The sequence below is a fragment of the Camelus ferus genome, chromosome 6 (assembly GCF_009834535.1).
Source record: "Camelus ferus isolate YT-003-E chromosome 6, BCGSAC_Cfer_1.0, whole genome shotgun sequence".
NCBI lineage: Eukaryota > Metazoa > Chordata > Mammalia > Artiodactyla > Camelidae > Camelus > Camelus ferus.
Window position 1 is genome coordinate 1038507 of NC_045701.1, and position 21134 is coordinate 1059640.

Consider the following 21134-nt stretch of genomic DNA (forward strand, 5'->3'; position numbering starts at 1 on the left):
TCTAGTCCCTCTCCCTGCCAGTGACTTCAGTGGCAGTCCAGGCCCCACTCCCAGGCTCACTGGCTCCTTCTGTCCTCTGCTTAGTCCTTTCCCTCCACCCCTACCTTAGTCTCTCTGTTCAGTAGTGGGCATCTGGGGTTTGCTCTTGGGACAGGTTAGAGTAAGCCTACTGCAGGTGATGAGGGGAAGTCAGGGTAACAGGCATCTGGGTACAACATGCAGGAGTGAGAAGGACAAAGACGTTCAAGTTCTCTCAAGAGAGATCAAGTTTTGAATTCCTGTTCCACTGCTTCCTACCTTTTCACCTCTGAAAAGCTACTTAAAACCTACTAGGCTTCAGTTTATCTTAAAAAAAAAAATGATTAAACCAGGATAATAATACTAAGCACTAAGTTGGTTTCAGGCAATGGGGAAACTGACTGGGCTGGAGCTGAAGTTTGGTCAGTGTGTTGTGCAGATGAGATAGATATTGGGATCCCTTGGTTAGAGGTCAGAGCATACAAGATGGGCAGAGAATCACCTAACTTCAGGAATAGGGTATTTGAAGGCCAGGCCCCTGGGGCACAGCCAGCCCAGGTCTGCTGTGGTTGGGTGCAGAACAGGAGTTTAGGGCCAGTGGAATAGCTACTACTGCGGCTGAACTGCCTGAGCTCCCCTGATCCAGTGGAGAGTGTGGGTGAACAAATGTCATCTCAGTAATTCACTGACATCCAGGGCCTGAACAACCCAGCCTGAGACGCCTATAACTGAGTTTACCACCAAGGGAGAGAATGTTTGTCTTCCCCCTTCCAGAGACAGCTGAGCTCTTAAGGACTGATGCTGCTGGTGGGCACATAGCTAGGCGTAGTGGTACCTCAGTGCTAGAGCTGCAACTAGAGAGGTGGCCAGAGGTAGGACTGCTGGCAATGCCTAGATGGGTGTGGACGCTGGGAAACCACTTTCTTGAGGCCTCCCAAGATTATCTTGCGAAGGGAGTTCCTGCGCACGTTCCTGCTCAAGCCGGTGAGATTCCACTGTCAATGTGCACATGAGTCCATTTGTGCCCACCTGCCAGTGAAGGTCAAGGATACCTGGGCAATGCCAGGATTGGAAAGAATTTGCACTGAATTGTTTGAATGTCATCTGGTCAACACTGGATATGTGCTAAATGGGGACTTTGCCACATTATCATGGTTTCTAAGGGCTGGGACAAGTGCACTGAGGCCTCCTGGGATCCTGTTTTATTGTGTATATGTGTACACACACACACACACACATATTATTGAAGGATAGTCAGTTCACAATGTTGTGTCAATTTCTGGTGCACAGCACAATGCTTCACTCATATATGAACATATGTATATTTGTTTTCATATTCTGTTTCATCATAAGCTACTGCAATGTATTGGATATAGTTCCCTGCGAGATACAGCATGAACTTGTTGTTTATCTGTTCTATACGTATCAGTTAGTATCTGCAGATCTCTATCAGAAAAGTAAAGAAACAATCCCTTTTAAAATTGCATTCAAAAAAATAAAATATTTAGCAATAAATCTGACCAAGGAAGTGAAAAACATATGTGGAGAAGTACAAAACATTGACTAAGGAAATTAAATATGACCCAAAGAAATGGAAAGACATCCCATGTTCTTAGATTCAAAGAATTAATATTGTTAAGATGGACATACTACACAAAGCAATCTACAGTTTTAATCCCATTCATATTAAATTACCCAGGACACTTTTCACAGAACTAGAATAAATTATACTAAAATTTAAATGGAATCACAAAAGACCCAGAATTGCCAAAGCAATACTGAAGAAAAAGAACGAAGCTGTAGGAGTAACTCCCAGACTTCAGACATTCCTATAGAGCTACAGTCATCAAAACAGCATGGTATTGGTACAAAACCAGCAATATGGATCAATGGAACAGAAGAGAGAGCCCAGAAATAAATCCACAAACTTTTGGTCAATTAATCTTTGACAAATGAGTCAAATACATACAGTGGAGTAAAGACAGTCTTTCTCAGGCCGTCCGTGAAGTTATTCTCTACTTTTCATAAGCTATATAATCAGAGAGAATCTTTATGAGAAGCTGGATCATCTACATAAAATACTTTAGTGTTGGAAGAGGCTTTCTTCTCTTTTCAGGGCATGGCGGACTATGGAATTTTAGAAGTATTTAACACTGTAGACGGAAGAGAGGATGCATGAAGGGCAACCAAGGGCATGAAAAAATTTTTAATGACTTTCCTAAGAAGAAATAGATTGTTCCTAGGTAGAGATTCACCAAATAACTTGATGGAATGAATGAGAAAACTGCACTTATCTTACCAGAATGAAGAAATTCAGCGTATAGTAAATGTTACTAGTCAAACCAGCGTTTTGTTTTGGACCAAAAAGACAGTATTTGATTCTTGAAACTACCTACCTTACTAATGTACTAAATGAATATATTTAGTGTATGTGTGTGTGTATACACACACACACACACACACACACATATATTTATATAAAACATATACAGTAGATATAGACTTAGTATATATAACATAAGCTTTAAACTATGTATTATTTAAAACCACTTATTAAAGCATTCATATTGAACAAAACAGCAATAAAACTACATGATCAATATGTGATCAACCTCCCTTGGGAAACGGTGCTCTGCTGGACAGCCAGAGGGCCGATCCAATACAATGGAGGTAAGAGCTGCACAAAACACAGCCTGAGCTTTAGCTTAAATTATGATTGCATCAAAAATAAAATACCTAGGAATAAACTTAACACAGAAGGTGAGAGACCTTCACACTATTAACTGTAAGGCACTGATGAAAAAACTGAGGACAACAATAAATGAAAAGTTATTTTGTGCTCGTGGATTGGAAGAATTAATATCGTTAAAATGTTCATGTCACCTGAAGCAATCTACGGGTTCACTGTAATCTCTACTAAAATTCCAATGAGATATCCCCCAGAAATAGAACAAACAATCCTAAAATGTGTATTAAGCCACAAAAGACCCAAGTAGCAATCTTAAAAACAATCTCGAGAAAGATGAACAAAGCTAAAGGTATCACGTTGATTTAAAATGCTACAGAGCTACAATAATCAAAACAATATAATACAGACCTTAATAAGGACAAATAGATCAACGCAATAGAACAGAGAGCCCAGAATTAAACCTGCATATCAGTGATCAATTGGTTTATGACCAAGAAGCCAAGAAGGGTGTGGGGAAAGGAGAGCCTCTTCAATCAATGGTGTTGAACAAAATGGACAGAAACCTGCAAAAAGTGAAACCAGACCCTATCTTATACCATTGACAAAAATCAACCAAAATAGTTTAAAGATTTGAACGTAAAACCTGAAATTATCAAACTCCTATGAGAAAACACACCAGTAAATTTCTTGACATTGATCTTGGTTATGATTCTTCACATTTCACACCAAAAGCAAAGACAATACAAGCAAAAATAAGTAAGTGGAACTACATCAAACTTCACAATTTCTGCACGGCAAACAGAATAATAAAAAATGAAAAGGCGACCTATGGAATGAGAAAAAATATTGGCAAATCATATCACTGATAAGGACTAATATCCAAAATACACGAACTCATACAACTCAATCCAAAAAAACAAACAATTATGATTAATAAATGGGCAAAGGAACTGAATAAATATTTTTCCAAAGAAGACATACAAATGGCCAGTAGGGACATAAAAGGCTGCTCCACGTCACTAATCATCAGGGAAATGCACATCAACGTGACAAAGAGGTATCACCTCACTACCCGTTAGAGTGGCTGTCATCAAAAAGACAGACACAACCTGAGTTGGAGAGGATGCAGAGATTAGGAAACCCACATCCACTGCTGGTGGAAATGTAAGTTGGTATAGCCATTATGGAAAACCGTATGGAGGTTCCTTAAAAGAAATTAAAAACAGAACTATCATATGGTTCAGCAATTCCACTTCTGGGTGTACATCCACAGAAAACGAAAACAGGATTCAGAGAGGTATCTGCACACCCATTGTCATGCGGCATTATTCCCGATAGTCAAGAGACAGAAACTAAATGACCACCCAAGGATGCATGGATACGGAAGTCACACACACTCAAGGGGAATATTAACCAGCCACGACAAAGAAGGAAATCCTTCTATTTTCCTAACAACACGGATGGATCTTGAGGGCATTATGCAAAATAAATAAGCCAGACTGCGTGGTATCACGCAGATGAGAAATCTAAAAAAGAAAAAGTGAATTTCAAAGAAATAGAGAGTAGAAAACTGACTGCCAGTGAATGGAGGGTGGGGAAATAATGAGAGGTTGGTAAAAGCCTAGAAACTTTCAGCAATGAGAAGAATAAGCTTTGAGGATCTAATGTTACATATGGTGACTATAGTTGACAACACTTACTGTATAATTAATGTTTTTTAAGAGTAGAAACTATGTCTTCTCAACCAAAAAAAAAAAAAAAAAAGACAAATATTTGAGCTGATGTGTGTTAATTAACTACATGGAGAGAATTCTGTTACTGTGAGTATGTGTATCAAACCGCCGTGACATACAGTATGTTTTCTACACGTGTCTGTCAATTATACTTTAATACTGAAATTTTAAATGTAAAAATAAAAATCAATGAATGAGATTTCACAATCTTTTTACCTGATTTTCCCAGTTAGTAATTAGCCTAGACATTATTTATTCTGTAAATAGTTAACCAATCCTAGAAGTCAACCTCAATCCAACATATTTACTAAGACCAATTCGATCCAGACTCTGATAAAAACTGGGGTTGAAAACAAAGTGAAAATCCTACATATTATGGTGAATTGATAGAAATTTCAATACTCGTTCTGTTGTAATTGTTGGTTGTGAAAACTCTGGCAAGTCACTTAGGTAATACGAATCTCAATATTCACGTGTATTTATTTGAAGTTACAAGAAGCAGCATTGGGTTTGGGGAAGAATTTTGCAAACTGGGAAAAGCATCTATGAAAAGCAAGTATCTTACTTGTTTTGAATGAAACAAATAATCCTTTATTATTTTGTTATTTATTGGATGGACAGATATTAACTTGGTGAAAAGTATTTTGCACATAAATAATAAGATGTACCCAAATGGCATTCACTGATACCTGTTTTAAAGATTTCTATTATCAATAAATTAACTATATTTTAAGGCTCTGATACTTTAAGCCTAATGCACTGCTTATTGAATACACAGTATTTCTAAGGTATTTCAGAATCTTCAAGATTTTATTTTTATTTCTGCTTCATCCATCTTTATCAGTTGTCTATCTATGAAGGGTAATGCTAGAATATTTACTTAATAAAAATACCCCGTCCATCTTTTATACTTGATGATTAATGCACACCCAATACAATTCATATTTAAATTCCTTTAATGCTTTTCCATTTAATTTTTAAAGTACAACAGTTGAACCATTGGTAGAAATCACTTACTAACATAACACAGAGAACTTTATTTTAGTATTCTCTGTGTCATATAATTTAGGCACAGAGTTAAAGAGAAGTTTGTAAAAACCCCTACTGAAACCACAATCATTGTTACTTTTTTACAAAGAGCTGTTGGTGTTTTGAGTTGCCTTTCCCTTGAATATCAAAAACTACCAGTGGGAATATGCAGGTGCATTTACACAAATAGCTGCCCTTGATGAAAACACAGAAGTTCATGTGATCTTCAACTTACTTTCTCAGTTATATACAAAAGTGGAATTTTTAAAAAAACTTTTATTGAAGCATAGTTGACTTACAATGTTAGTTTCTGGCATATAGCAAAATGATTCAGTTATGCATATACATACATCTATATTTTTTCTTTTCAAAGTCTTTTCCATTTTATATGACAAATATTTCACCATAGTTCCCTGTGCTCTACAGTATGTCCTTGTTGTTTATCTATTTTATATATACTAACTTGTGTGTTAATCCCCAATCCCTCACTTAGCCCTCCCTGCCCGAAAAATGGATGCTTAAATATTCTGATAGGCATAAGACTGTACAAAAAAGGAACAGTAAAAAGAAAGTTACGCAACCAAACAGCAACTTAGCCACTTATATCTAATCCTTAGACAGATGTGATTTTTAAATTTAATTTTACAGAAATCATCAAACAAAAAATGATATTGTAAATTATTATTGTTTGCTGCAAACAATATAACTTTACTACAGGAAACATTAAGGAAACAGACTTTTAGTTCTATGGCTGACAATACTGCTCTACTTATACTACCATTACTCAAAGCATCTAATGTAATTGTTATCACACATTTATATCTGGTATTATTATATTATTTTGGTAGTATGGTCTCAATATTTCTTTAATTTATTGGATATGTATTAAGAAATATTTTTTATTATATACATTATTTTGGTTGCTGCTCCCACAATTACAATCACACAATCATAAAACCTTATGCAATCCCTTTTAAAATAGCACCCAAGTTAATAAAATACCCAGGAATAAATCTAACCAAGGAGGTGAAAGACTTACACGTGGAGAACTACAAAACATTGATTCAGGAAATTAAAGAAGACTTAAAAAAATGGAAAGATATCCCATGCTCCTGGATTGGAAGAACCAGTGTTGTTAAAATGAACATACTGTCCGAGGCAATCTACAGATTTAATGCGACCCCTATCAAATTACCCAGGACGTATTTCACAGAACTAGAACAAATCATATTAAAATTTATATGGAATCACAAAAGTCCCAGAATTGCCAAAGCATTACTGAAGGAAAAGAAAGAGGCTGGAGGAATAACCCTCCCAGACTTCAGACAATACTACAAGAGCTACAGTAGTCAAAACAGCATGGTATTGGTACAAAAACAGATATATGGACCAATAGGTACAAAAACAGACATATGGACCAACGGAACAGAACAGAGAGCCCAGAAAGGAACCCACAAACTTTTGGTCAACTAATCTTTGACAAAGGAGGCAAGAACATACAATGGAATAAAGACAGTCTCTTCAGCAAATGGTGCTAGGAAAACTGGACAGCAGCATGTAAAGCAATGAAGCAAGGAAGCTAAATTCCTTACACCATACACAAAAATAAATTCAAAATGGATCAAAGACTCAAACGTAAGACAAGATACAATAAACCTCCTAGAAGGAAATATAGGCAAAACATTATCTCACATACATCTCAACAATGTGCTCCTAGGGCAGTCTATCCAAGCAACAGAAATAAACGTAAGAATAAACAAACAGGACCTAATGAAACTTACAAGCTTTTGCATAGCAAAGGAAACCATAAGCAAAACAAAATGACAACCTACAGAATAGGAGAAAATATTTCCAAAAGATGCAACTGACAAAGGCTTGATCTCCAGAATATATAAGCAGCTCATATGACTTAATAAGAAAAAAACCAAAAAACCCAACCCAAAAATGGGCAGAAGACCTAATAAACAAGCAATTCTCCAAGGAAGACATATGAATGATCAATAGGCACATGAAAAAATGCTCAATATCACTAACTATCAGAGAAATGCAAATCAAAACTCCAATCAGCTCTCACCTCACACCAGTCACAACGCCCATCATTCAAAGGTCCACAAATAACAAATGCTCGAGAGGCTGTGGAGAAATGGGAACCCTCCTACACTGCTGGTGGGAATGCAGTTTGGTGCAGCCACTGTGAAAAACAGGATGGAGACTCCTCAAAAGACTAGGAATAGACTTACCATATGACCCAGGAATCCTGCTACTGGGCATATATCCAGAAGGAACCCCGCTTCAGAAAGACACGTGCACCCCAATGTTCACAGCAGCACTATTTACAATAGCCAAGACATGGAAACAGCCTAAATGTCCATCAATAGATGACTGGATAAAGAAGTTGTGGTATATTTATATAATGGAATACTATTCAGCCATGAAAAATGACAACACAATGCCATTTGCAGCAACATGGATGTCCCTGGAGAATGTTATTCTAAGTGAAGCCAGAAAAATATCATATGATAACACTCATATGTGGAATCTAAAAAAAAAAAAAGGAGGCAAATGAACTTAAATATAAAACAGAAACAGACTCATAGACATAGAATACAAACTTGTGGTTCCCAGGGGCGAGGGGGGTGGGAAGGGACAGACTGGGAGTTTGAAATTTGTAGATACTGACCAATATATATAGAACAGACGAACAAGTTTATACTGTATAGCACAGGGAAATATATATAGATCTGTGGTAGCTCACAGGTGAAAAAGAATGTGACAATGAATATATGTATGTTTATGTATGACTGAAAAATTGTATATCTCCTCCACCCTCAAAGAGCCTGTGACTTTATGGGGAAAAGGAATTCTAATCTATATTAAAATATTAAACTTGTTGACGATGCTGAAAAAGGTATAGAGGTCACTTGTTCTTCATTTGTTTACTCTGTCTGCAAAGTGTCTCGCAGGCTGGTGTGAAATAGATTATATTAGCAGGAAACCTGAGGTTCAGAAGGCCAACAGATCAGGGGACAACTGCCATTGAAAAGGCAGCTTCTACTCACCGGACTGGAGGCAGGATGGCACCCCACGCGGGGCCACACCACGCGGGGCCACACCACGGGGGGCCGCACCATGCGGGGCCACACCACGCGGGGCCACACCACGCGGGGCCACATCACAGGGGTCAGGAGCGGAGGAGCAGGGCGCCATGGACAGGACTGTTTCTGCAGGAAGGAAGGGCAAGGCAGGTGAGCAGCCTGAGGACCGGCCGGTTGAGTAACTTCATGGGCTCTGGGGTGGGAGGGTGGCCCCGAGGATCTGGACCTGACTCTGGGTGAGTCGGGCAGGTGGACAGTGGCTCAGCATGAGTCTGAGTCCAGTGGAGGAGGTGGGGGGTTAGACCCAGGAGGACTCCTGGGGCGGGAGGGCCCAAAAAGGGGGCAGGAGGCCAAGTCCAGGTGACTGAGAACAGGGCGTGTCCTGCATAGGCCTGCAGGGCGGATGAAAACATCTAGTCTACAGAAGGTAGAAACAGGGTCCATACAAGGGCTCAGCTCAGATGTCACCTCCTCAGGGGAGCCTTCCCTGCCTGCAGTCTACAGGGACAGCTTCCTGCACACACGTCTCCCCAGCAGTTACCCGCCTCTTTTCCTGCACAGCATTCAGGACCCGACCCCCTGCTCCGCTCCCAGCCATGGTCCCCCCTGCCCAGAGGAAAAGCCCTCATAGGGGCCACCAGGCCCTGCACGGCCTGGGTGCCACCTCTCTGTCTCCTCTGCCACCACTGCCCCCCCGACCCGGGCCCTCTTCTCCTCCACCCTCCACTCCTGACTTCCCCGAGCCCTGCGTGTTCTCCAGAGCATGTGTCCCTCCTAACACGCTCTGTGTGCTCACTGTGTGTCTCACTCACTGCGTGCCTCCCGCCCAGGTCAGTGCCCAGCACACAGTAGGACTCAGTAAGTAGTGAATGAACGACCCTTACCGTCACTTCAGGGAAGATGCTTGTCAGTGGTGTACAGTGTTTACACACTCAGCACACATTCACTGAGGCCCTACTGTGTGCTGGGTGGGATCCAGACACCGGGCACCGCAGGGAGTGAAGCAGGCGGGTCTCCGTTCTCATGCAGCAGACTGCCTAGTGGGGGATACAGAGAAAAATAAGTAAAATGTACACAAAAATCAGACGGTGATATGTTCCATGGAGAAAAATAAAGTCATGGAGGCCATTTGGGCAGAATACTGGAGATGTTTAAGGAGCAAGCAATGCAGAGGGAGCAAGTTTCCACCTGAGAGAATGGCCAGTGCAAAGGCCCCGAGGCCACAGTGGTCTGCGCGTGGACAGTCTTAGTGATCCTGTGGGTTCTTAGTCTTGCCTTCAGTCTGTATGCTGCTTTTATTTGTAAACCTTGGGTTCAACTTTCTAGCTAACTAACCCGAGTCACCAAGCTTTGAATTTAGCCAATTCTGTCCCAGGGATTTAAAGTGGAAATGGAAGAATTTGCATCAAGTCAGCACGTGCTTCCTGAGTGACCTCCCTGGACCCAGCTGTTAGGCACCAGTGGCTGTGAAATGGATGTGACGATCTCCACCCTGAGGACCCAATGAGTGAACATCTGGACGTCCTCAAGCCCCTTCTGCTGCACCCCTGCCCCACCTCATCTGGGACTCAAGCTCTAACCCTGACCCCGGTGGCACCTTCGTCCCCTACATCCAGCTCCTCCGGACATACCTATGCTAAGCTTTTCCAGGTCAGCATGCCCCAGACTGAGCTCAGCCCTTACCCCACGACTGACTCCTCCCTGGGAAGTCCCCTTGTGAGAGAGGCCACCACCAGTAGGATCCTTCAGCCCCAAGGCTCGGCTCTCCCCACCCCTCTGACGCCTCCCAGCTGGTGATCCCCTCTGGCCTCCCTGGGACCCCTAGGGCTGTGACCACACTCTGATTACCTCTCCAGTCTGTGAGCTCTGTGAGCACCCTGGGCCCAGTACGTAAAAGGACTCAGAAAAACGTGACCAAAAGTCAATAGGAAAAATGTTACTAGTTCTCTATTACAGACAAGGACACTAAGCACAGAGAGGGCAGTGGCCACCCAAGGCCACAGAGCAGGGTCTCAGTGAGCCCTCCCGTGGCCCTGTTACTGGTTCTGTTACAGAAGAGGACACTGAGGCACAGAGAGGGAGCAGGGACCTGTTATAACCTCAGCCCCATGGCCTGTGTCCTTTATGACCGGCTCCATGCGGCCAGCAGGGGTGGGGGCCTGGCATGGACGTTAAAGCAGCCTGGCCCCTTCAGAAGCAGAGTCACCCTCAGGAAACACCCCTCAACACCTACTCCACACCCTTGGGGTGGGGACCTCACTGCTGTTCCTGGAAGCTGGCTGGGCCTCCCTGTGGACTGGCCCGGGACAGCCCAAGAGAGGCGTGGGGCAGCCACAGGGCCCATGAGGCTCCCTGTCCCTGGCTGAGCAGCTCTGGTCTCCTTGACTGTCCCTGGCAGAGGCCTGATGCCAGGAAGTGTCAGCCATGCAGGCAGGCGTGCTGTGGAGACTAGGAAATGGGGGGCACCACGCAGATGTTCAGGTATTCGCTCAACACCGATTCAGGCCTTGCAGCATGGCTGGCCTGGGCCCGGGTGTCCAGCAGTGAATACGGCCAACACCTTCAGCCTCCTGGAAAGCAGTGCTCAGAGAAAATGGGCCCCCAGCGCCCCCACCCTGCTCCCCACGAACAATCACGCTGAGATGAGGCTGCAGCCGTGGGTCCCAGTGGAAGGTGAAGGGAGGGAGGGGACACCCAGAGTAGGCACTGACCATGAGCCCGGTCCCTGGAGCCACACAGCCTGGGCTCTGTGATCTGAAGCGGTCACCTCACCTCTCTGTGCCTCAGTTTCCTCGCCTGTAGAAAGGGTTATTGATAACCCCGGTCCCTGCCTCATTGATTTCCCCGAGGAGTCAGTGAGTTCCTCCTTCTAAGGCACGTAGGACAGTGTCTGGCCGTGGGCCAGGCTCCCGCTCACCTCACAGCAGCCTGTCCCACGTTAAAGATGAAAAAGCCAAGGCTGACGGGGTTATGAGACCAGCCCGGGCTCACCCCCTCCTCACACTCTGCTGACGTCCCCTCTGTGCCCAGCTCTCCTGCGTTCATGCCATCCCTCTGTCCCCCGAATCCACCCAGCAAAGTAGGTGCCAAGAATCTGAGCAAATCAGAGCGTGAATGGGGACACACCCTCTCCCCACCCTGGGCAGGACAGGGATATCGGGCTCCCCCAGAACATCCAGGAGGCCCAGCGTGTCCATCACCTCACTTCCACTCAACATGGAGAAGGTGTGGGGCCAAGGGGCAGAGGGCACTGGAATAACCTGGGGGGGTGCCAGGTGGTGGGGGGGCACAGAGTGTCCAGGCAGCCAAGGTGCGGGGAATGAGGGTGCCAAGAAGGGGCAGAGGACGGAGTCTAGCCTGGGCACCACCCCCTGCTGGACCCTGAGTGGGCGTTAGAATCGGGACAAGCCTGGGCCCCGCTGGGACTCCTTCTCGTCCAGCAAAGAGGGGAGGACGAGATGAGGAGACCAGTGCCGCTGACCCCACGATGCTCCCTGTGTACGGGCGCTGCTTCCTCAGAACCTTGTGAAGTGGCTGCTGAATCCAGCCCCGTGTGGACAGAAGAACTGAGGCAGGGAGGACAGAGTGACTCAGGACAGAGCTAGGATTTGGCCCAGTGTGTGCTGGGCCCCTCGCTGAGAGCAGCCTCTGGGCACCATGGACTCAGAAAGTGCCCTGCCCTCCCTCTTAAGGCTCCTGGCATGTTAGGAGGGAAGGTCCCAGGTCCCATACTCGGGCCTGTCTGGGGGACACTGCCATGTGGGATCATGACAGTCCTGGGAAAGGAGAGAGTGTGGGCTTGGCATCAGGTCTGCACCAGACCCCAGTGCTGTCCCTACTGCTGTGTGACCTGGAAACTTTCCCCGACCTCTCTGTGCCTGGCTTTCCAACCCTGACTCAGAGGACTGCTGTGCTTGGCACACAGTAGGCCCTCAATCAGAGGAAAAAGCCAGTCCTCTCCCAAGAACCTCTCCTGTTACGCGCCCAAAGCTAAGCTCATACGCCACACGTCACCAGAGCTGATCCTTCACAAGCACGGCACGTGCAGTCCAGCAGCTCCCTCCTCCTGCCTGAGGCCCTTCCCTCCTGGGTGACAGTGGCTCGGAGCAGGTCTCAGCATCCCAGAAGTCTGAACTGAGCTTTGCGACCTGGGGGAGACCCTGTTCCACGTAACTTGGTTTCCAGGTCCTTCCAACAAGGAGCAAGAGTGCCTGCTCAGTGTTTTAGCTGCAAGTCCCCCCTTTACATGTTGCCCCGTCACTTCCGGCCTGGAAGATGGGAGCTCCAGAGCACGTGACCATCCGACTGATGACTTCAGGGAAACATCCCACCCACACTGCACTCCTCGGAGCCCACCTCCTGGAAGAGGGGAGAGTGACCCGCCACTATTGCAGTTTCATCTGCCAACCAGACCTTTCTCCCAGCTTGTTCTCAGGACCTTTTCATCCAGAGTAAGGAGTGGGAGCTTTCAGGGAAGAGCTATGAAACACACCTCCCATGGTTAATTCTCCGTGGTTCCATGATCTGATATGTGTACACCCTGCTGTTCTAAGGGGTCCTGCAAATGGATCCCTTCCCACGTCTGCAGTATTCTATGTCCTCTTTTCCTGCCCATCTCTCAGCAGCAACTACACCACCACCACCACATCTAACAACAAAGTAAATTAGGGAAGGGCACATTGCCTGTCTCAGAGTTCTGTGCAATGTTACTGCCAGTCGCCATCCCCTAGGACGGGCTCCTTGTTACTGTTTAAAAATGAACCTTGCGGAGCTGGCAGGGGACAGGAGGCAGAGACTGAAGGGGAGATGCACAAACCGGAGCCTCCCATCTCCAACTTCACCCCGGAATCCCCTTCACCTAAACCCACCAGGATTAGAAGATGTTTGCTCGCAAATCGGACCTCAGCCCAGCTACCAAAACTGGGGTGGGAGGCACGGTTGCTGCTTCTTGGAAATCCCCCCAACTCTCACCCTGACAGTCCCTTGCGACGGCCTAGGGGAGAACTTTTTACTAGGACTCCTTGGATCCTAAACCTGGAGGAGGTGTGAGGCCTTGAGAACAAGGAGAAGCTAGCTCTAAAACCTGAAAGGCCTTTGTCTGGAACCCAGACAACAAATGAGCCAGGGTGCTCCCCGGGCTTTCCAATGCTGCAAATCTAAGCGCCTCTTGCTTGCTTTTTTGTAACACCACGCCCCTCTCCTTTAGGTTTTGCTGCCACCCTGCTTTGGCCCCAGGGTTGCAAAAGCAAAGAGCAATTTAAAAAAAAACACGCACATACTCAGACACACACCAACGGCGGCTGGGGAGAGCTGGAAAGAAGCAGGAGAGAAGCCGGAGGGAGCGGAGAGGGAGCCGTGGGAGCGGGAAGCAGGCAGGGCTCCTCACAAACCCCCTTCCCGCTCCACTTCGCCTTGCAGGGCGGGCAGGGGAGCGAGATGCCCGGGAGCGGGTGCCGGACGAAGCTGGCTCTGGGCAGCGTGCTCTGGCCAGAGATCGGAGGAACCGCCAAGGGATGCACGGACTCGAAGTAAAACGCAGAGAAAGGGAGGGATTTGGAGGACGATTTCCCCCCGGGGACAGGCGGTGGCATAGAGGCCTCCGTCTGGCTCTGCAGAGCTCAGCGAGCTTTCAACCCGCAGTCCCAGGCGACTGCAGGTGAGTGCGAGCTGGGGGGCAAACAGATCCGAAAGTCAGCACGCTCGCCAAGCTAAAGGGAAGAAGAAAGAAAAACTATTTTTTTTTCTTTTTCTTACCTTCCGTGCGCCTCCGGCGCGGCGGGAGGGAAGGTGCGAGGCGGAGATGCCAGGGAGGCCATGGGGGCCCGGGAGGCCGCGCGGCGCCAAGGAGACTCAGAGGCGCGTGATGGGTGCGTGCAGAGCCGCTTGGAGGAGGGCGGTCCCGAGTGCGGCGCGGGGGCGGAAGGGGGCCGCGATGCCATCAGCCTCTCTCTGATTGGTTTCTGCTTCTCAGTCTCCTCGGTGACTCCCGTACCCCGCATTGGTACCGCTGTCACTCCGGCTTCGCTCCTCGCCCCGCCCACCCCTCAGTGCGTGGACCACGTCCCCACGCCCCACCCCCACCTCTCCCCGCAACACCCATGCTTGGTCAGTGTCCCCGGAGCCGCTGAGTATTTCGGAGGAGGGGGCAGCGTCGACCTCCGAGCGCCCTTGGCAAAGCCTGGGGACCCACGTTGGGCTGGATGGAACTGGTTCCCCAAGAGGCTCTTCCACCGAAGCCCTTCATCGTCTCCTCCCGGGTTCTGGAGTGTAAGGATATTTTTGTATTTTTAATTTGCACGCAGGGCATTTTGCAGGGGTAGCTTTTTTTAAAGTTTCGTGCGTGTGTGTATGTGTGTGTGTCCGCGCGCGTATGCGTGCTGCCCAGCAGCGAGGCTACCTGGAGGCAGGTGCCGAAGTGCCACTATGGGAGTGCCTGCCCCAAGCTGGTGGCTGTGCTCAGGGGGGTATAAGGGTGGTCGGTCCAGAGGAGGTGGAGGAACCGGTGGGGGAGGGCTGCTGAGGACAGGCCTGTAAGCCTCCACCCAAAAGTTAAACTATATTTTAATTTTCTTTTATCAGAATTTTCTCTCTTTATTTTTATATTCATGAATATACATTAAATATATATGTATGTATGTGTCTATGCATATAGACAATATGTAAGACATTTTTGTCAATTTCCAGGTTCATTCAAAGTTCTCTCCTGATTTATGTATGCCTTTGTGATAGTGTTTGTTATTCCTCTAACTATAGGACTTGACTAAATGATTACCAGTAATACATTATTGAAGGAGAAATGGCCTATTTTTATTCAGTGTAATGTTCCATGATTTTGTCAAGACAAATGTACAAATTGTTCAGCAACAACTCTTACTGTTTGTATGTCAGCAAGTATGAATCTACTGCAGTTGATTTATCTTGTCGATTATTGTTTTCAAACTGTGCCTTCAGCATTTACAGGAGTGCTTTAGAATCCTACCTCTTCATCTTACCATTTTAAGTAATAGGTCATTGGCAAATGTCCAATGCTCAGTGGTGTGCTAAAGGATTCTTTGTAGAGTGTTTTCTCAGTGTAAGTTTTCTGACAGAAACTCCAGCTGATGGCCTCACCACATTGACTTAAATATTGTCATGTCCATAATGTGAGATCATAAATATTGACTGATGATCACTGAAGACCCTCTTCCGTTTATGACATTGACAGTGTTTCCTGCAGTGAGAATCCTCACATGTCCAAGTGTCACTGTGTGAGGACTAGGATTCCAACTTGTAATTGACTGAACTGATTCTCCGTTAGGAATTATTTGGTGCAGTCGCGGAGTTTTCTTCTCCAAATAAAGAAAGCTTTTCCTTCTTTTGTGTTTTAGAGATTACTCTTATAGTTTTCTTGCATACACCGGGGCTGGAGCTTGGATGAGGGTTCAACCAGAGTGATCACACACCTGTCTTTGCTCCAAAATGAGAATGTGTTTTTGTTAAAGTAATGAACAATCAGTGACAGCTTTTTCGCATTGGTTGCAAACATAGAGTTTCTCTACCGTGTGTGAATTATTTGGGATAGTAAAGGTTAGCTCTCTGGCTGGCGCTTTTCTTACATATGTTGCATATGGTTTCTCTAAAGTGTGTTAGATTTTGGTATTTCAGGTCAGTTATGTTCTGTTCAATCCTCAGTTGTTTACCGTCTGATAAAATCATTTCTCTTGAGGGCAGGCGGCATTAAGAAGAATGAAGTGAGGTCCTATTTCAAAATAGTTTCTTTCTCTCCTACTGGAAGTGAAGCACATTTCCCCCAGGTTTCAGTGTGAGAACCTGGTAGGAATCCTGAACAAGAAAGGGAGGCCCCCTCCTAGTGCCGTGTCCCCTTACCTCTCAGACTAGTTCACTGAGCCTCCAGCAGTTTGTCAGCTGTGGTTCAAGTTCCTCCCTGGGGTCCGTGGAGGTTTCTGCATGTGCAGTTTTGCTCTGTTAAATGAGTCTTTGTGTCCATCTGTCTGTCTCTCTGTTGGAGGTTTCTGCTTGTGCAGTTTTGCTCTGTTAAATGAGAGTCTTTGTGTCCATCTGTCTGTCTCTCTGTTGCGGGGCTGGCAAATTGCCCTGGACCTAAATTCTCTGAGGCCTCCATCTAACAGGAGGCACTGCTTTTGGTTTGTGTAGTTTTTTTACTTGTTGTAGATAGAGTGACAACTTCCAGACTCTACATGCTGAACCAGAGTGAAAAGTAGGAATTGTCCTGTTTTGTTCTTTTATTTCCTGAAAGCTTTGCTTTTTAAAATTATTATTAATAAAATAATCTTTCTTCACTTCATTCTTAATCCCTAATTTTTTAAACTTTGTTAATATCTACTTTGTTTAAAGTGATTTGAATCTTCTAATTCACTTGGGTTTATTTTGCCTTCTTTTAACTTACAAAGATGAACATTTAATTAATTTATTTTTAAACACTTTTGTACTCTATTAATTTGTTAAAAACTCAAGTTTCAATTGCATAATTGTGTTTCTGTTTTAGTGAATGATGCCCTTGGAGTTTTGACAGGCATTGCATAAGAATGTGTCTATCACTCGAGTAGAAATACTTTTTAACATTAATAATTCTTCTAACCCATGAACTTGAGATGTATTCACATTTACTTGCATCTTCTTCAATTTCTTTCATCAGTGTCACATACTTTTCTGTCCCTGGAAGATGGGACTCGGGCGAAAGTAGGGAATGGAAGAGAGACTGTCCCAGCAGCTGCCGAAGCCACTTCCGCTTTGGGGACACTCCCTTTTTTCTCTCGCCTGCGCCGGCTTGGACTCCCTGCTGCATGGAAGCTACTTGGAGAAGAAAAGCAGCCTCAGAGAAGTCACGACCCCTCCGCCAGAATGAGGGTAAGCCCCCGGGTGTGCGCACTGAGGCCCCTGGACCATGTTTGGGGAAATCCCTGGGGTAGGAATTCCTGATCTGGTGGAACCCCCTTAACCAGAATTTCCCACCTGGAAGGCGCCAATTGGATAGTGGTCACAGGCTAGCGGGACTTGGAAGACACTCTGTGTTTCTGCAGTTCAGTTTTGGTTTCTGGTCTTTCTTGTTTCTGAGGATGCCATCTGCTGGCCGAGGTCTGTGTTTGTGTTTTGCACTTAGAGATGAAAATGCTTGGCACCACTTCCATTCCATCAGACAGCCCTTTGGGCAGAATTTTGGTTGGTCGGTCCAACTCTAGCTATAGCCCCATGACTTGGGAAAAGACGGTATTTTAACTTAACTGCTGTGTGGCCAATGTATGCCCTTCAGTATGTAAGAAAAAGTGGGAAGCATGTTTTCAGTAAAAGAAAGTATGAGGAACAGAAATGTTTTTGTGTTAAAGGGAAGAAAAAAAAAAAAGGAGATGGTTTTGTCCTAGAGCTGGTTGTTTCTGAATGGAAAAAATAAGGAACAAAGCAACATGGATACAGAAATTTGCAGGAGGTTTCTGGAAAAAAAACACAAGGAAAAGAATTTTGTACGTGGTCAGGATTTCCTAAGAAAATCTAAGACTGGATTAAATGTAATTAGGTAATCGGATTTGGTTAAGAGTAGACAGATGCAAGGCAGCATTTGGTTTTTCTCTCTCTGTTAGGAAAACAAAATTTTCTTAGACTATTGAGCTGCTTTTGATAACAGATTACGTGAATTTCTTTGTCTTGAGGAGATCTGTTCCCTATCTTCCCTTGAAAGCTTTTATTGTCACCCTGGTTAAGTGGATAAGTATTGTTTTGCAGTGACCTATGATCTTATCTGACCAAGTGTTTTAAAGCCCTGACAAACTTCCCAGATATTAAATTTTAATTAAATTCTTTAGACCTTCAGCTAACTTTGAAATGCTTCAGAGGGCCCCTGGAGCATCCCAGAGAGAGATCCTAGATGTGTTGTGTTCATTTGCAATGTTAAATTATGTGGGAAGCATTATTGAATGAGTGATGATAAAATGTCTTAGATTGTATTATATGGGTGAATGTTATTAATATAGAGATTCTAGAAATTATGTGGAATTCCTAAAAATTGGTATGTCCTGATAAAATGTTGTCGGCCATAATTCTAGTTATTGTCTTAAAATGTGTGTCACATCATTGATCAAGTTTCTTTGTCAATTGCATTGCAGTCCGGTTTTTAAACATGCCTTTAGACTTTGTCTTTCGTAGACAGTTATGCTTTTACTCTGATGCCCTTGAAAAATGTCTCCTTTTCAAAAGGTTTATGGAAAGCACTTTTTGATAAGTACAGGTTTCTGATTTTCAGATCATACCACTGAGCTGGGTAAGAAATTAAAGAAATCTAATGGAATTTTTTATTTCATAAAACTGTTAACAAAATATTAGTTACATGAAATGGAGTAAACTGATGAATATAGTTCCAATTTTTGGTTTTGTCTGAAATATTCCTGGCTTTTAATCTTTATTTTCCAGATATAGAGGAATCTTCCCCTGAAGCTAATTATGGCTTACAGGAATTTGGTAAATTACACCTTTATAAACAGAATCGAAACCCTTATCGTTTCTTTCAACCTGAGACCTCTGAATTTGGAAGCTCTTAGGTTCCTAGCAGCCTTTCCAAGTGAATAATGAAGGCTACTTTGTGGCAGTTGCAGGAACCTCAAGAGATTCTGAAACTCAAGACAAGAAAAATCCACCTAGATCAGGTGATGTGGCTTTCCTGGCCTTGGGAGGCCTTTTTAACAGTTCAGTTTGAAATCCCTTATGAACAGTTCCAGCAAGGCCAAACTTAAAAGAGCCTCTTAAAATAAATATTCTTTTTACAGAATGGTGGATCTTCAAACAGATACTATTTGCACTAGAAAAACTAGAAACTAAGGGTTGAGTTTTACTGTGACTGTGTGGTGTGCATGGGGTCCAAGGGAAGTGAGGGTCTTGTAGCAAAGGCTTCTGTGGGGCAAGACACAGTCTGAAAATGTGCTGATTGGGTCACACTCTTCGGAATGTGCAGTGTATCGGTGTGATGTTTTGTGACTGTAGCGTGGCACAACTTGGTTTTCGCGGTTGCAGGTGGTGGTACATATACAGAGATACAGCACGTTGTCTCTGGAAAACACGGTGGCAACTTTGCAGCAAACTGTGTTTGAATTTTTACAGTGTCACCCAGGCCTTTTCCCTGGGTTGTAGCACCCCTGGCACGATTTGAGGCAGCCTTTGCTGAAAGGTGACACCGTGGACAGGGCAGGAAGAGGGGCAGGTTGTCCGGTGAGACTGGCTGCGGGAATGTGAGTTGTCAGTGTGGTGGTCCTCGTCGTCATTAGAACAAGAGGTGAGACCTTTCACACGCACACATACGTCCCCTAGTCAGTCACGTTCCGGGCCAAGTGAAGGCCCTACTTGTCGCAGATCCAGTCTGATGGCAGTGGCCTCGGGTGGGTGCACTGCTCACACTTGCCACAGTCCTCACACCTGCAGGCGTGCAGCCCTGCGTCTTCTTTGCTCAGGGGCTTAAGCTCTCCTGGCTTCAGCTCTGATTCGTGCTGCACCCGGATTATCCAGTCAGTAATGGTCCCAAGGAGAAGGAAGGGATTGCTGTTCGGAGGGACTCCTGCTGGTGCTTGTCCTCATTCTGCTCCAATACCCCGGGCTGGCCGTGCTGATCGGCCTGGGCCTGCGAGTCCTGGAGCCACGGTGCTGGCCATGCTCAGGCAGACCGTGGAATCTCTTGTTTCCCCTGAGCAGAGGGCGAGGAGCGGCCTGAGCCCTGCTCTGGGGACCACTCTAGGGCCTTCTGTGTACCCACTGGAGTTTCAGGTGGTGCTGAGCTGATCCAGAGACAGCACGTGTACCTGCTGGGTGAGGGTGGCTCTGGGGTCGGGCTCCCCACACTGCCTGCCACCGTCATGACTGCCTGCAGCAAGGACCGCCACCCGCGCCACTCTGAGCTCTGGCCTCCATCAGGTCTTGGAAACGGTCACTCCCATGATCATGGCTTTGCAATGAAGCATCTCCGTTGGAGCCTCTTCTTTCTGTGACATGCAGTTAATCCAGCCCCTATGCAGACCTCTTCCCACTCTGTCCACACTCTGCTTCAGTCTGTCTTCCAAGCAATTAGCAGGACAGGATGAGGAAAGGAGAGGAAAATCTGGAGCAAGTCCCCAGAGGATGAACACTCGGGCTCAGGGCTGAAGGCCACGTCCCTTCTAGAAACACACGCAGAGTATTTCCTCTTTTTTTTTTTCTCAATGAACTGGAGGCAGAAATGTCAATGTCAAACCTCTTTTCCTGACAGATGAGCAAACGGGAAAAGAAAACAAGCTTACAGAGACCCTGTGACCAGATGGCCAAGTCATGCAGCCACCTCGGAGTGGAGGGGATGCCAGGGGGCTGGCCTGACCAGTCAGGGCCAGGGGTGTGGATAAAGAAGATGTGATATATAGATGTATAGATGTATACACACAATGGAATACTCCTCAGCCATAAAATGAATGAAATAATGCTATTTGCAGCAACATGGACGGACTTGGATGGTGCTAAGTAAAGTCAGTCAACCAGAAAGAAAAATACCAATTGATATCGTTTATATGTGGAATCTGAAAAATGGACACATGAACTTATTTA

The 21134-nt window shown here is 45.3% G+C and overlaps 1 protein-coding gene and 1 pseudogene across 1 annotated transcript in view; both read right to left on the bottom strand.

Moving 5' to 3' along the window:
• Positions 1–14456, bottom strand: part of LOC106728633 (putative POM121-like protein 1) — a 265938-nt gene extending 251482 nt beyond the window's left edge. The window contains exons 1-3 of the mRNA XM_032480882.1: positions 14319–14456; positions 9449–9601; positions 8529–8690 (exon numbers count right to left, since the gene is read on the bottom strand). The gene's annotated coding sequence lies outside the window, so the exon portion shown is untranslated. The remainder of the gene's footprint in view (positions 1–8528; positions 8691–9448; positions 9602–14318) is intronic.
• A 4824-nt stretch (positions 14457–19280) lies between these two features.
• Positions 19281–20547, bottom strand: LOC116664046 (annotated as a pseudogene).
• Between the last annotated feature and the right edge of the window lie 587 nt (positions 20548–21134).